This window comes from Myotis nattereri (assembly GCF_964212035.1).
Source record: "Myotis nattereri genome assembly, chromosome: 4".
NCBI classification, from domain to species: domain Eukaryota; kingdom Metazoa; phylum Chordata; class Mammalia; order Chiroptera; family Vespertilionidae; genus Myotis; species Myotis nattereri.
Genome location: NC_138079.1, coordinates 20,749,530 through 20,765,596, shown reverse-complemented (window position 1 = coordinate 20,765,596; position 16,067 = coordinate 20,749,530). Strand labels below are relative to the sequence as shown.

The 16,067-nt window shown below is 35.1% G+C and overlaps 1 pseudogene across 1 annotated transcript in view; it reads right to left on the bottom strand.

Annotated features, from left to right (window-relative positions):
• Positions 1–16,067, bottom strand: part of LOC308518113 (pleckstrin homology domain-containing family G member 5-like) — a 34,986-nt pseudogene that overhangs the window by 15,515 nt on the left and 3,404 nt on the right. The window lies entirely within an intron of this gene.

Below are 16,067 nucleotides of genomic sequence, written 5' to 3'. Positions count from 1 at the left end.
TTACCCAAAGACAGTAAACGTTCTTCTATCTCCATGAGAGCAGGGAGTTTTACAACTTGGGGCAAGGTGCCCATGGGAGTGAGGTCCTATCCTCCCCCAGAGCCTGAGAAAATAGAGGCACTACCTTCTTTTGTGACTACATTTCAAAGGGGGGCCTCCTCAGCCCTTAAGAAAAACAGTCCTGGTTTGTAAAATTGGCAAAAAAAAAAAAAACTTATTTAAAAGATTGACACCTCAAAAAAGCAAAGACATCAGAATGCCATGTTTTCTAAAGTGAATGCTCTAAGAAACAGGAAGGGAGGGGCCTCTAAGGTTAGGCCATTTGGATTCAGTAAAGGCCAGGATTCATCAGAGATAAAGGCAGGAAGTAAACTGTCTAATGTTTAGGCTACCCTGGTCACCTCCCAGGACCCTTCTCCCCTTCATTGCTCCACGCCTTACCTTCTCCCCATCAGCAAATACCTTGCATGTACATCTCTCTTCCTCTTCATTTTCTCTTCTTCTCAGAGGACAAAAACTAACACAACACAATATTATAGGCATCTACTTTACGAATAAACCACATAGTTCACTTAAGATGTGGTTTGCCATGCAGTACCTGAAAGTATCGGCGAGCTTGTTGGCACATAAATACCTTGCTCAAATAAAAACTCGATCCTGATTGATGCAGTTACTGTTCTGAGCAAGTTATGAGCTTGGTGAACACAGGGTACTGGATTCAGTTCCCACGGGCCACCCATCTTGGATCCCGGCTCGAACAAAAGTCAGTTTTGGCTATTGTTATCCTTATTGCCACTGTTCCATACTTCTATCTTTCTTTGTCAATTATAGTGGTCTTCTTGTCTTCCAGCTTTATTCTTCTTATCTTCTGAATGGAAACATGTGCATGTGCATGCACACACACACACCACACAAATACACTCACACACACACAAACACATACACAAATGGACTCAGACATCCTCATTTAAGAATCACAGTGTGAATTCCCTTAACATTTTTGTGGTATTTAAATGAAGGTGAGTCTAAAGATAAATGTTATTTACCATAAAAAGCAGATGTTAGGAAAGATTGGATATGTACTTTATTGATTATATGTTACCATGTGAGTAATATAGGCATGACAAATGATAACTTCTCTCACCATTTGTATCATTTTGCAGACTTTATTTTTAGGAACTTCATTTAACCCACCATGATATTAATGATGACTTATAATAATTGCTAAAATTTTTAGTCAATCATTGGCACACTTTCAATTATTTGAATATATGGGGCATAAAAAATTAATTTTCAGTTCTCATTTTAATATTTTTCATTATTCAGCCTGCAGAAGTTCTCCATCTCCACCCGCCCCCCCCCCCCCCCCACACACACACACACAGCAGCAGAGCCATTTCTATTATACTTTCTTTTTCCTCTTATTGTATTATGTAGAGTTAAGGGAATCTTGAAAGAAACTCATATTATTTGGGGCTATAATATGCTTGTAACTGGGCTAGAAATCTCACATATATCATTTAATATTCTCAACACACTGTGTGATTGGCATTACCATCCATGTTTGTAAAGAGATTAAAAATTTAATCTGAGGAAAAAAAAAAACTCCTTCAGGTTCCTAATGAGAAAATTGTTGAGCCAAGAATGAAGTTCAGGCCTATCTGACTCCAAAGGCCATGCCTTCCCTCTCTAGGACTTATCTCCTTTTCCATTATACTATTAAAGTCAACAACCAATGAATGAGTATGAACTTAGCAGTATGTATTACAGTGACATGTTTACATATGTTATTAGCATTAAAATAAACTAATGGTTATTGCTATATTACTATGATATATGTTGTATAGTCTTAATGGTTATTGCAATATTAATAAGACATGAAGAGAATTATGTAGTGGTGATTGCCACTTTAAGAAGATGTATGAAGAGGTTTATTGGCTCCAAAAAAAATACGCTGAAGGAAAACACTGTCATAATGCATATTCTAAGAGTAGCACTGCTTGAATGGTTATGTATTACAAAAGTAATTTCACTGGAAAGTTTTAATGTTTGTTAAATGTAAAGTTAAAATGATATGCTTAAAGAGATGATATGCTTAAATGATGTCCTTGTCTTCAGACTCTCCCTGCTTTCGTCCATATACTAGAATCCTCTGTTTTCTCAAATACATCTTTGATTGTATTAAATCAGTTTTCCCAGTTTCATTAGTTCCATTTCCTTCAGCATTGACAGGAGAATAAAGAGCAAGTTCTGTAATCTGATACAATAAGCCATTCATGACCTGACTCTCATCTAAGTTTCCACTTTCCAACCCTGTATTTTTTCCCTTTTTGAATAAATTTGATTTACTCTCTCTACACAAACCCTAGTTACATATTATCTCTTCTACTAAATTGGCCTTGTCTGCCTTATACATAAAAAAAAGTCCTCCCTGCTTTTAATCAGATTATACAACTTGTTAACACCTAGTTCCCAGGTTATCTCATGAATATGCATATGTTAGAAGTATTTCTATATAGTATGTGAAGTAGTATTTTTTCAACACACATTGTAAGTGTGTATTGCTTAGATATAGGAATACAAATGGCTTTCTTATAATCAATATATGATGGGGCTCTTTGGTTAGGGAACTGATTGTCTAGGAGTTTGGTAGATTCATCCCTTTGGATGGAGAAGTTACTAAGCATGATAGCAGGGTTGGGGGCAGAGAAGAAGGCTGTTTCATGGGAAGTTTCTAATCATTCTCAAAATATGTCTGTTTCACAGACATCAAATTAAATCTTATTATATTTCTGCATCATTCTATTTACATAAAATCTGTATTTCTTAGGGCTAATTGTATTGAAAAATCATCATCGTCATTATCATAATTATATAGTTGGAGTTCTTAATAAAAATACTTCTATTCTAACCTATTCATTAGGTCCTCCTCTACTCCAATGTTCTTTTTTTTGTAAATAAAGTTTTATTGGAACACCTTCTCCATTCATTATTTGTTTTCTATGATTACTTTTCCACTATAACAGTAGATTCAAGAAAACAAAGGCTTTATAGCTGGCAAAGCTAAAATATTTACTACATAGTCCTTTAAGAAAAAGGTTGCCAACCATACAAGTGAACATCTCTTCACTTCCCATGATCCTACTTTCCTCAAACTGCCTCTCTCTGTTCCTAATATATCACTAGCACTTTATTTTTTTAAATGATTTTTATATTTCAATTACAGTTTTAATACAATATTAGATTAGTTTCAGGTGTACACCCCAGTGATTAGACCTTATATATAACTTATTAGGTGATCATGCCAATAAATCTTGAAACCATCTGACACCATAAATAGTTATTAGAATATTATTATTGACTATGTCCCCTAGGAAGTACTTTACATCCCCATGATTATTCTGTAACTACTATTTTTTTTACTTCTTAATCTCTTTACCTTTTCCACGCATCACCCCAATACTCCTCCCATCTGGCACCTGTCAAAATATTCTCTGTAACTATGAGTCTGTTTCTGTTCTGCTTGTTTGTGTTATTTATGGCAAAATTATATTAATATATATGTTTATAAGTACATATATAAACACTTGAGGACATAAATATGCATATGTACACATATGTGAGATACATTATATATATAAATATATATATAATGATGCAGGCTCGGCCCTTGTAGACCCAGCTGCCTCGGCCCTCACAGCCCCAGCTTCATCTGGAAGGTCGTCCGGATGGTCATACTGCTGTTCAGTCTAATTAGCATATTAGCTCTTTATTATATAGGATAATTAATACAAACCTATGTTTCTTAATCTGTTTTGGCAACTAATGTTAATTCTCAAGTAAGATGACAGGTCAGTTATGAAACAGTCTCTAACATAATATCAAAATTCACCAAATTGATTGCTGCTCAATTAAAAGAGCCATACTTTGAGCACTTTATTTCACTAAATTGTCTAATTTGTTTATTCAATGTGCTCACTTGAATAGCTAGATGAATGTTTTCTAAAATACAGAAAAATTAGAAGCCAAGGTTGAATTACCATTATGATAACTATAAGACAGTGATGGCGAACCTTTTGAGCTCGGCGTGTCAGCATTTTGAAAAACCCTAACTTAACTCTGGTGCCATGTCACATATAGAAATTTTTTGATATTTGAAACCATAGTAAAACAAATATTTATATTTTTGATATTTATTTTATATATTTAAATGCCATTTAACAAAGAAAAATCAACCAAAAAAATGAGTTCGCATGTCACCTCTGACACGCGTGTCATAGGTTCGCCATCACTACTATAAGACATTAGTTTTGTAACTAGACAAATATTTTTTGCACTATCCTAAAATAAGGCACTATATTATAAATTCTAAATTATTCCATTTGTAAATTATTATTTTAAAAATATGTTTATTGATTTCTGAGAGGAAGGGAGAGAAAGATAGAAACATCAATGATGAGAAAGGATCATTGATTGGCTGCCTCCTGCAAGCCCCATATTAGGGATAGAGCCCTCAACCCAAGCATGTACCCTTGACCATAATTGAACCTGGGACCCTTCAGTCTGCAGGCCTACACTCTATCCATTGAGCCAAACTGGCCAGGGCTGGAAATTATTAAAAAAATAACACAACACTAAGAATCAAATTACAAGAATGCTAAATCATATCAACAAGTGAAAACTGTATATGTATCAGTGAAATGGTTTAGAGTGATGTCAATATATTTAATTTTAAATATTTCTGGTTCATGTATAAAATAATGAAAGTAAAAACATATAGTATATAAGTATAGAGCATATCTTTGATAATTTATAGAAAATGTTTTCCATATTTTTCTTTCAAAATAATAACACAAACTAAAGAGAGCATCATTCAGAATTAAATGAGGATAAACAACATTTTTCTTCTCTTTTACACAGCATCTGTTTACCCTACATTTGTCTCAAATAAAAGATTCAGGAATCCAAGAACTGTCCCCTGATTTTGGCTCAGAAACATAGACTGTCAGGATGAAAGAGGATTCGGGTTTTAGCAAAACTGGCACTGTGTTTGAAGATTAGCCATTAGTTTCAACTGCATGCCAACAGCAGCAGCTGGCCTTTAAAAGTCTCACATGCTCATTTCATTTCTGCTCATTGACTTATCTAAAATGAGTGAGAAGAGTAAATAATAAGAAAAAGAGGACACAAGTATCTTTATGTTGTTTTCACAGTAGTGGAGTCAACAAATTTAATTGTTTTTGTCATTGAAGGATCAGCTTAAACATGATAGTGAATATTTTGAACCATATCTCAGAAATGTTCTCAGAAAACAGGCTACATGTAAAGATGATAGCATCATCTTTAGTTTGGAAATGTAAGTAAATTTATATATATATTTATATATATATATATTTATATTTATATATTTATATATTTATATATATATATTTATAATTAGTGTGGAAATTAGAGATATAGTATTAAATGCATAACTTACAGCCCCTTTTGAATATATATGAAGAGCATATAGTTTAACTAAATGCTCAGATGCTGATATATAACTATGATAGCTGGCTGTCAATGTGGTTTTAATACCCTATGTGTTTTTTTGAAAGGTCCTGAAGAATTAAATGCTTCCATTAGGGTTATTTCTCCATACCCTGTATGCCTTATTCATTATAAGATTCTTCATTCACTCAGATGGTCAGCAGAAATGGCTTGTAGTGGGTAAAGATCTATTTATTTCATACAGTGTGACAATTATTCAACATATTAAAATAAAAAGTAACAATCACCAGAATGTTAAAGAGTTTAAAACTTTCTTGTCATGTCCTAGCCAGTTTGGCTCAGTGGATAGAGCATCTGCCTACGGATTGAAGGCTCCCGGGTTCAATTCTGGTCAAGGGCACATGCCAGGGAGGTGAAGGAGGGCTTGCTTTGGGATGTGTCCCTCAAGAGGTTATCACTTCAAAATAGAGAATGGGAGTTGGGTAAGACCTCTTGATTCACTATCAAGTCAGATCATTCTAGCAAAGATAACTTATCAAAAACAGATTGGAGGTTTTGGGACATAGGCTCTAGAGATACTCACGGGCAGGGCTGGTGGTTGTGTTGCAGCTTTAAGCAGCAGCCAAGTGGCTGAAAGTGTTTAGATGACAATCTATTAAAAACAAGTTAGTATGTTGTTCCTAAAGAGGAGAAGATTTTATGAGTGAGAGTTCACACTTAATTTTCTTTTAATAACCTAACCACTTTATTTCCATCTCCCTTTTACTTAGTGATGTTTGGCAATATACTTCCAAATGATACAGCTTAATTTGCCCTAAAACTTAATCCAAATGGCAATGTGTTGTCTTTAAGAATTAGAAAATATGGAAATCAAGAAGATATCTGCAGTGTGTTTAACAAATCTGTGAGTTGAATAAATTTTGAAATCATTAAAAATAAAGTGAGAAGTGTTCCTCCTCTCATAGGATTTATCATTGTGGGACCATCTGGCATTTGGAATACAGATATTAGAATAAAATTCATGCCATTTTACATTACTATTCAGAATGTATGATTGATCTTTTTAGCAGTTTTTTCTTCAAATTAGCCATTCTTGTTTTCCCTTTAAAACACATATTTTATATGACCAATACATTTTATATTGTATTAAAAACATACTAACAAGATAGTTACTATATTATGTGCTTATAAAGAAAATGAAAAGTAACTTCATGGTATATGGAAATTATTTGATGAAAATTAAAAGAAAAAGTATTATATGTCCAGGAAGAAAATATAAAGATAATTAGAAAATTTTTTTCTTCTTTTTTTGGAAAAGCAACTGTGTGGTTGTCATCTAACTGTCCCTTTTGAAAATCAAATGCATAATTAATGGTCATTAAGACAGGAAGGTTATTCCATGCACAGGCCAGTCCTCTCCAGACCACCATGCAAGGGAATGATTTTGAGAGCCATAAAAAAAAAAAAAACACTAAAAACTGTGTCCAATCATAATTTAGATTGAATTTTCTTCAAAATTCTTAATTGTAGGTCACTTCAGTGGTGTGACAGATGGTAGAATGGTAAAGTGGATAACAAGACATGAAGGCAGGTGGCAGAGAGGCAGAGGGAATTTTTTTCTAAAATAATGTCAGTCTTAGCACTTTGATGACATTGGGACCCCCCGGGGCAAGTTCCTGGGGGCGGTAAGTGCTGAGCTTCTTAAGTCATTGAGGAATTAATAATTGCCTTAAGTGAAATATCAATCCTGCTAATTATCACCTTGAAACAACATGCTAAAAATACATTGAGTTGTCTTTTGTAAACAAAAGAATATTCCTCATGGCCTTTAAAAGTTGTTTTATTTTGTTTTTGAACAAACAACTTAAGTGATTGGTCTGATGAATCGAAAAACAAACAAACCAAAAAAAAAAAAAAAAACCCAAAAAATATTTAGAGGAATCAATTTGTATTAGCCAGGAAGTTTTTAAACACATTAACATATGCCAACATATTTTTATAAAATCATATAGAAACATATCTCATGCTCTCTTGTAAATCTATCTCTATTGTCATGACTCTCTCAGAGATAAAGGAAGGAAGATAGGAGCTAGGATGTCTAACCTTGAGCAGAAAGACCCAAGCACCCCCTGTGACCTGGCTACAGCTCATTTTAAAGGGCCTAAATTGGGAGTAAAAGCAGTACCAGCAGCAACCAGAGCAGAAACATGGCCAAACACTCCCATAGGGATTATTCAGTAACTCTTTATCCTCTAAATATTTACATAAATCACATTTGTCTTCCCTGCTGCAGTGGATTAAAGTAGAAATGCATGTACTGACCATGTCTAAACGTTGAGGACACACCATTGTGTGGCACGGTTTAGGAAGTCTGTAATGCTCCCAGTTCCTCTAGAATAGAGCTAAACACTTCAGCACAGCAGTGGTGTATAAATACAAACCTAGAAAATACATGGAAGCCACTGTTTATCTCATGTTTACAAGAAGAAATGAGTAAAAGCTGTCTATTTTGAAGTTTAGAATGAGAAAGCAGTACTTTCTTCCAGTTGAACCTCCAAAGAAAAGTCCTAGCACTAATAGAGCTCACCTGTGTTTTTTGTTTGTTTGTTTGTTGTGTGTGTGTGTGTGTGTGTGTGTGTGTGTGTGTTTCCAAACTGTAGCTTATGCGTACCTTAAAAGTTGGGATAACTTTTGATTGAGATACCACAATTGCAAGTCATTGCCCATGGCAACATGTTTTAATTTACAAAATGTTCAAAGCATTCATCTCTCTGCCCTTATAACAATTCAGTAATATCCATGGGTGGCAGAGATGCTCAGTCGATTCCCCGGCAAAAAAAAAGTATGCAGGCAAACACATCCAAATTTCCTTGATAAACTGAGTGGGGTTATGTCGGCTTTGGAAATAATAAAAATATCAGGTGTTATGGGTTGGACTTTATTTCCTCAAAAAAGAAATATTGAAGTCCTAAACTCAAGTACTTCTTAGAACATGGTCTTATTTTGAAATGTTGTAGTTACTGATGTACTTGGTTAAGATGAGGTCATACTAGAGTCGAATGGTCTCTTAATAAATATGCCCAGCATCTTATAAAATGTTGGCCATGTGAAGACAGACAAACGCTGGGAGGATGCCTTGTGATGATAAACACAGAGACAGGAGTTACAAAGCATCAAGCCAAGGATCACCAGATATTAGTACTAACAAACCACAAGGAGCCCAGAGCGGCAAAGAAGTAGCTGAAAGATTTCAGAAGCAGCATGGCCCTGCCCACTCTTCATTTCAGGCTTCCAGCCTCCAAAAATGTGAGGCAATAAATTTGCTTGTTTTAAGCCACTAAGTTTGAGGTGCTTTGTTATGGAATCCTTAGGAAACTAATATACCTGGCTAGGCAAAGTTTCACTTCATTGAAATCAATATCAAACTACATTATTTTATGAGTTACATTCCTAGAAAAAATGTTTTTGTTATTGGCTTCTGTTTCATAATAAACTCACATATGTAGAATATAGGATGCCTGTCTCCCTTTTTCTATGATGTTTTATGTTTAAACAGTATTTTAAATGCCCAAATTCATGGTCTTACATGAAATTACAAAAACAAAAACAAAACACAACCCTCTTTAAAATATTTTAGATTGTTACTTACTTTGTCAAAAAGCTGTTTCTCCTACACCTAATCTTAGACCGATACAAAGAGCAGATGAATTTGTCATATCTGAAATGGTCTGTCTACCTATAAGTTATCTCTGTTATCAATGACCAGTATTAGTTCAATGTAGTTTATTTCTTGATTTTTTTAAAATAAAATTGTGTTAGCAATTAGGCCTTTGTTAAATTTGTGTTTAATATAAGACTTAATTAAAATATGAATAGGGGTAAAACAAAGAATAACAATAATAAGTCATAATGAAATTCTGCTCAATAGGTTTGCTTTTATAAAGTACAGAAGGGAAAGATTCACATAAAAGGCTTTTTGGTGAAAGATTATTGATCAGAATGTATAGATAATTTTGGCTTGCCTCTGATTTTGCCATGCATTTATACAAACAAATATGCTAGGAGAGACAAACAGTGCTTATCATTAAATCATTCTAGTGTTTTCATGTCAAGAATGCTTACAGGCTGGGACACACCAAATGTTAAGTCAATGATAGCATCATCTTTAGATTGGAAATGTAAGGAAATTTATCTCTAAGTTTGATCTATAAGTATGATCATAAATAGTTTTCCCAGAAGTATTAAAGTAGTGCCCATAGTGGTATGATCGTGTTAATTTGGGTTATATATGAATGGAGCTCTGGAAAAGCCAGGTACATCTAAGGTTCTGTTGCTAATTTGTCAGTGGTTGGGTATATAGGTCCTACAGATATTGACAGATTTCCAATGTCACGTCAGGCAACTGAAATGATTCAACACATTTTGAGGGAACTATGAATGTTAGATCATGTTGATCTTTATTTCATTAGAAAATGTATCCAAAATTTTGAGAATATAAGCTTACATTAGTTTATGAACAACCTCAGTGATTTGTGATGTTTTGTAGAACAATATTAAATGTAAGTTATAGATAAATCTTTTACTCCTACGACACATTATTAAAAGCTTTTATTAAAAGAAAAAATTGTCCCACCCAAGAAGTTGGTTAAAATTGTATGACATTTTACATAGAATAGGTATCCCTGAATTATGGAGCCAGGAGGCTTGATTTTAGGTACAATTAAGATCTAACATTGCTTTTAGTCTAAAGCAATTATAATTTAATAGGCTGGCTGGCTGAAAAATAACCCACATGAAATCATCTTTATTTCCTTTTATAGTGCAAAAATTACTGTTCTTGTTCAGAGCCTATTTTAATAAGGTAGAGGGGGAAGCTAACAGTTACTGTTTTATTTTGTAAATATATATGTATTATATTATATATTATACATATTATTATTTTAAAAGGTAAATATATAAAGTATTTACAATATTTTTAACCCAACATATTTTTTCAGTTACCTCAGTTAACCTATAATTATGTAACAAAAATGCCTGAGATGAGATAAATTACTATCAGATGCAAATTAACCGACATTGCAAGCTAACATTTTACTTTACAAATTATGTGTTTGTTTGTTTTTTTATTTTTTACAGAGAGGAAGGGAGAGGGATAGAGAGCTAGAAACATCGATGAGAGAGAAACATCGATCAACTGCTTCCTGCACCCCCCCCACTGGGGATGTGCCTGCAACTAAGGTACATGCCCTTGACCGGAATCAAACCCAAGACCCTTCAGGCCACAGGCCGACACTCTATCCACTGAGCCAAACCAACCAAGGCTATGTGGGTTTTTTGATGTGTAAGTTTGTATTAAAATTACTTCACCACATGTTCAATTTTTATCTTCATTATTTTAACAGGAAGACGTATGTTATCATGCCTTTAGAAAGTTAGGTATTTCAAAATTTAATTAAGCATTTTCCCTATTTACCCTCCTATTATGGTCTAATTAAGTCTATTTATAAAATCTATACTCATTTAATAAGTGCCAATTGTTTTAAATATATTTTTATTGATTTCAGAAAGGAAGGGAGATGGAAAGAGATATAGAAGCATCAATGATGACAGAAAATCATTGATAGGCTGCCTCCTGTAAGCCCCACACTGGGGAGCCCACAAACCCAAGAGGCATCGAACCTTGACTTTCTGGTTCAAAGTTCCATGCTCAACCACTGAGCAGCACTGGCCAGGCTAAATGCCAATGACTTCAGTTTATCCTTTGCATAGGTAGGTTAATTAAAGAAGTGGTTCTTTTTCCTTTTGTTTTCTTTCTAACAATGTGAAAAATGTATTCTAATGCAAGGTACATAATTAGAATAAAATAGATTTCAGGCTGAAATGGATTGTAAATCAACTTCTGTAACTTCTGTACTGTGAATATTTTATAGCAGGCATTTACAAACTAAAAATCTGACATTTATGTGGAAATGCATGCATAATTTTCCTCTATGTCATTTCTCTGAGATGAAGGTAATTTTAAAATGCAAGGTCAAAGAAATGATTACCTCACACAAATAATAAGAGAAGTTAGGGACAGGTATGAGAAAGCAATTCGGCATGTTCCTATTCTGTAGAGCATTTAATGTCTAATGTACACGTTTAGATAAGAGCAGGAAAAGGTAAGGTAGGGAATCCTGGCTGTAATATGAAGATAACTACAAGGTAGATAAATCGTTCCATTGATTTAATGACTGTTACTATTCCCTGGCCAAAACACAGTTGGAGCTGTTCATGTGGGATCATAGTATCTCCCATATCTGATAAATGGTATGACCAGGGCAACCTCAGTCTCAGCAGGAAAGACACTGAACAAATTGTCAGCATGATTTACATACAAGTTGTCAACAGCATCTGGGTTGCTCTGTGAAAGAATGATGGGTAACAGATGTTCTGGGAAATGCTACCATCTGCCCTTTCTCAAAATACATCCCCTGTGAAACAATGAATTTGAATGGATGCCACAGAGACACCTTTCTTTTGAAAAACTTAACCAACCCCAATATCTCAATGTTACTTGTGGTCATCACAAAAGCAAACCGTCTTAAGTATAAAAACAGTCAGGGTCAGCAAGCAGACAGGTCCTTGAAAAACTTTTTAAGTTTAGTCACATATTTTGGAAAGATGACTCGCCAGTGGGTATGCTGGGAGAAAGTCCATCAGGAGGTCAGGGATTCCACTTGTACAATCTAGTGGGGATGTAATGCTAGTGCATTATCTGGTTGGTGATTTGTTTAAATTTTGCAGTGTTTTCAGAAACAGGTAAAATTACTTATCCTGCATCTATCATTTTGCAAGAACATAAATATAACAAGAAAATATGATTCAATAAACTAACACCTGCATTCACCTGTTGTATAGATATCAGCACTCTCAGTGACAAAGTGTCAATGTGTTGAAGGTCAAGTGTGCAATGGGTGATCAGAATTAGTAATAGTAACAAGTCAAGTATCTCAGCAGAGAGTGAATTTAGCCACGCTCTTAATCCTTTTCTCCCCAGTATAAATTATTTATTTAAGCAAAGCATTTTTTTCATATGTAGAGATGGTTATAGATTTGAGCTTGCTGGATCTGGAACCCTATATAAAATGAAAAATTACTCAGCATTTAAACATATTTTAAAACCAACCAAATAATTTTATGTACTGAATTATTAATAAGAATATTATTCTTAAATATACAATTAGTACAAAGATATATTTTTGTGTTTTTTTTTTCTTTTGTGAATGTCATATTTCAAATCTTAATGTGATAATAATATTTTTATTAAAAATAGGATAATAGTGGTTCATCTTGACAGGCATTTAACAACACATATGACATTTGGAACATAGACTTGCTTAGTTTATTATGCCTTATTAACATAGAATTTTTATGATGGATCTTAAGGAATTTTAATGTCTGAATATTTTTTTAAATATATTTTATTGAATTTTTACAGAGAGGAAGGGAGAGGGATAGAGAGTTAGAAACATCAATGAGAGAGAAACATCGATCAGCTGCCTCTTGCACACTCCCCACTGGGGACGCGCCTGCAACCCAAGGTACATGCCCCTGACTGGAATCGAACCTGGGACCCTTCAGTCCGCAGGCCGACGCTCTATCCACTGAGCCAAACCGTCCAGGACACATCTGAATATCTTTCAAATGACAAATACCTTATTAGTGTTGCACATTTTGTCACATTATCTATTTAAAATTTATCCTACATATTTCTTACAGATGACAATATTATGGTAAATAGAATATTAAATTCATAAAAATAATATAATCTTAATAGTCATTCTGAATAAGAGGAAATATATCTTTGGGGTTGAATATACCTGGTATATTTAAGAGAAGGCTAGACTAGCCTGAGAGTAGAATTGCCTACCCTCAGATTTACACAGAACCCTCAGATGGCAGTCAAAATTCTGATTTTAAAAAATTGTACACACCCACACGAGCAATAGCCAGCCTGCCTGTAGGATCGTGCACTTGAACCCCTGAAACCCAGACCTAGTCAATTATCTTTCTCATTGGAAGCCAGAAAGAAATTATCATCTTAATTTTGTCTCTTAATCCTATTTTATCTTCACTATCATCTTTGATAAAATCTGGGAAGAAATTTGCCCAATTGAATCATAGCAGAATAAATGAAAAGGATTAGGCATGCTGTCCTCTCCCCTCAGCTAATGCTTTAGAAAATTATAAAGCACCAGAAAATTACTGACTATGTTCTCATAATTTCATCCAATTCAGTTCAGCAAACACATTGAAAAACTAATGGATTCTGCTCTGTGTTAAGGAGCATAGAAGTATAAAAATGCAATTCTTGTTCACGGAAGGTAAGGCAGTGAGACATCTTATCTAGAAATCCATTGTGGGTGCTCTAAAAATTAAGATTAGATGGTCAAACTACCTTCACAATTTTTGATTGTTTGTTTGCTGGTTTACTTTTATCAGCAGCAGAGCTAGGTATTCATAATCATTCACCTATGAAAAAGAAAAAAATTTGGCTAATTTTCCTGTTTTCTCCCAGCCCTAAGATGAAATGAGATTTATTTTTAAGGATAAAATGCCTCATGAGAACTCTATGTACTAATGCCAAAGATTTAAAAAATTGGGAACATGAATCATTATATATAGAATATGGGTCATAAGTAAAGGGAACAGACTCCAGTGTAACTCATGTCTTTACAATCTTTATAATTTGATCAGCAACAGCTTATGTGGTAGTAGTAGCTTTTCAAGTGGCCTTGACTACACAGCACTGATCACAGATAGAGATGATTATTCAATGTATGAAATTATAGTCTGCAATAGAGGCCAGGGATGGACGCCCTTTATTATTAGCAATATCATGCAAGGTAAAGGAGATGTATTGGGATCAGGGCCTTCTCATATCCGTGTTTCCTTCCACATGACTTTGCAGTTTATCTCATGAAGAGGCTGAGTCTATTTCCTTAGTCTTGAATTCTGAGTTCAGTCATGTAACTCACTAAGGCCAATGGGATGGATATGAGATACATGCAGAGAATCAAAAAAAAATAAAAAGTGCTCATGTGCTTTCATCTTCTCTCTTGTTTCTCTTTAAATGACATAAAGATACACACTTGCCTCCTAGAGCAAGCCATCTAATCCATAAACATGTGAGTTACCCTACTCAAATCAGCATGCCAAAGATACATGTGTTAGTCCAATTGAATTAATGAGATTCCCCAGATTTGTGAGTTAAATACATGTTTAAAGATACATGTCACTGAGATTCTTGAGATCATTTCTACATAGATTGATTGTACTAGTAGGTAACTGATACGGACGTTTACAATAATTTTGTTTATTGTTATTTGAGCAGCATAATTTTTTCAAAGATGTCATTTGAGTGAATGTCCTTAGAAAATCATGCATCTTTCAATTAAGTGAAGAATCAGTCATATATTATTGTGCACCTGACCCAAATCACACATTGATGTTATTTGCTTGAATATTGTAAGCTTTTCCTTTTACATCTTTGATATTTAAGGGCTTTTATAAAATACTAGAGGCCCGATGCACGAAATTCTTGCATGGGGCGGGGGGCAGGGGGGTTGTCCCTCGGCCCAGCCTGCACCCTCTCCAATCTAGGACCCCTCGAGGGATGTCCGACTGCCCGTTTAGGCCTGATCCCACTGGGAAGTAGGACATCCCTCTCACAATCCAGGACTTCTGGCTCCCAACCACTTGCCTGCCTGCCTGATTGCCCCTAACCACTCCCCTGCCAGCCTAATTGACACCTAACTGCTCCCCTGCTGGCCTGATTGCCCTTAACTGCACTCCCCTGCCGGCCTATTCACCCCCAACTGCCCTCCCCTGTAGAACTTGTCCACCCCAACTGCCTTCCCCTGCCAGCCTGGTCTCCCTGAGCTGCCCACCCCTGCTGGCCCACTCACCCCTAACTCCCCTCCTCTGCAGTCCTGGTCGCCCCCAACTGCCCTCCCCTGCTTGCCATCTTGTGGCGGCCATCTTGTGTTCACATGGGGGTGGCCATCTTTTGTGTTGGAATGACGGTCAATTTGCATATTACTCTTTTATTAGATAGGATTTATTCTTAGAAAATAGTAAACCATTTTTCACAGATTTTCATTTATAAATCTAGTTGTCTATGAAGTCTCTGGGTTAGCTGCCAAATAAAATATTCCAAGAATAGTAACTCAAATACAATTCATGATGTTAACCTTTATTATTAGATTTGCTAATTGTCAAGAATAATGTCACAGCCCTTAGTGGTTTGGCTCACTGAGTAGAGCGTTGGCGTGTGGACTAAAGGGTCCTAGGTTGATTCTGGTCAAGGGCACATGACTGGGTTATGGGCTTGGTCCCCAATAGGGGCATGCAGGAGGCAGCTGATTATGATTTTCTGTCATCATTGATGTTTCTATCTCTCTCTCTCCCTCTTCCTTCCTCTCAGAAATCAATAAAAAAAATTAAAAAAAGAATAATGTCACAGAGAAAACCCAGAGAATGAACAATGTAAGACTCTGAACAGTAGAAACTGGTCTGTGCAACATCTATGGCAG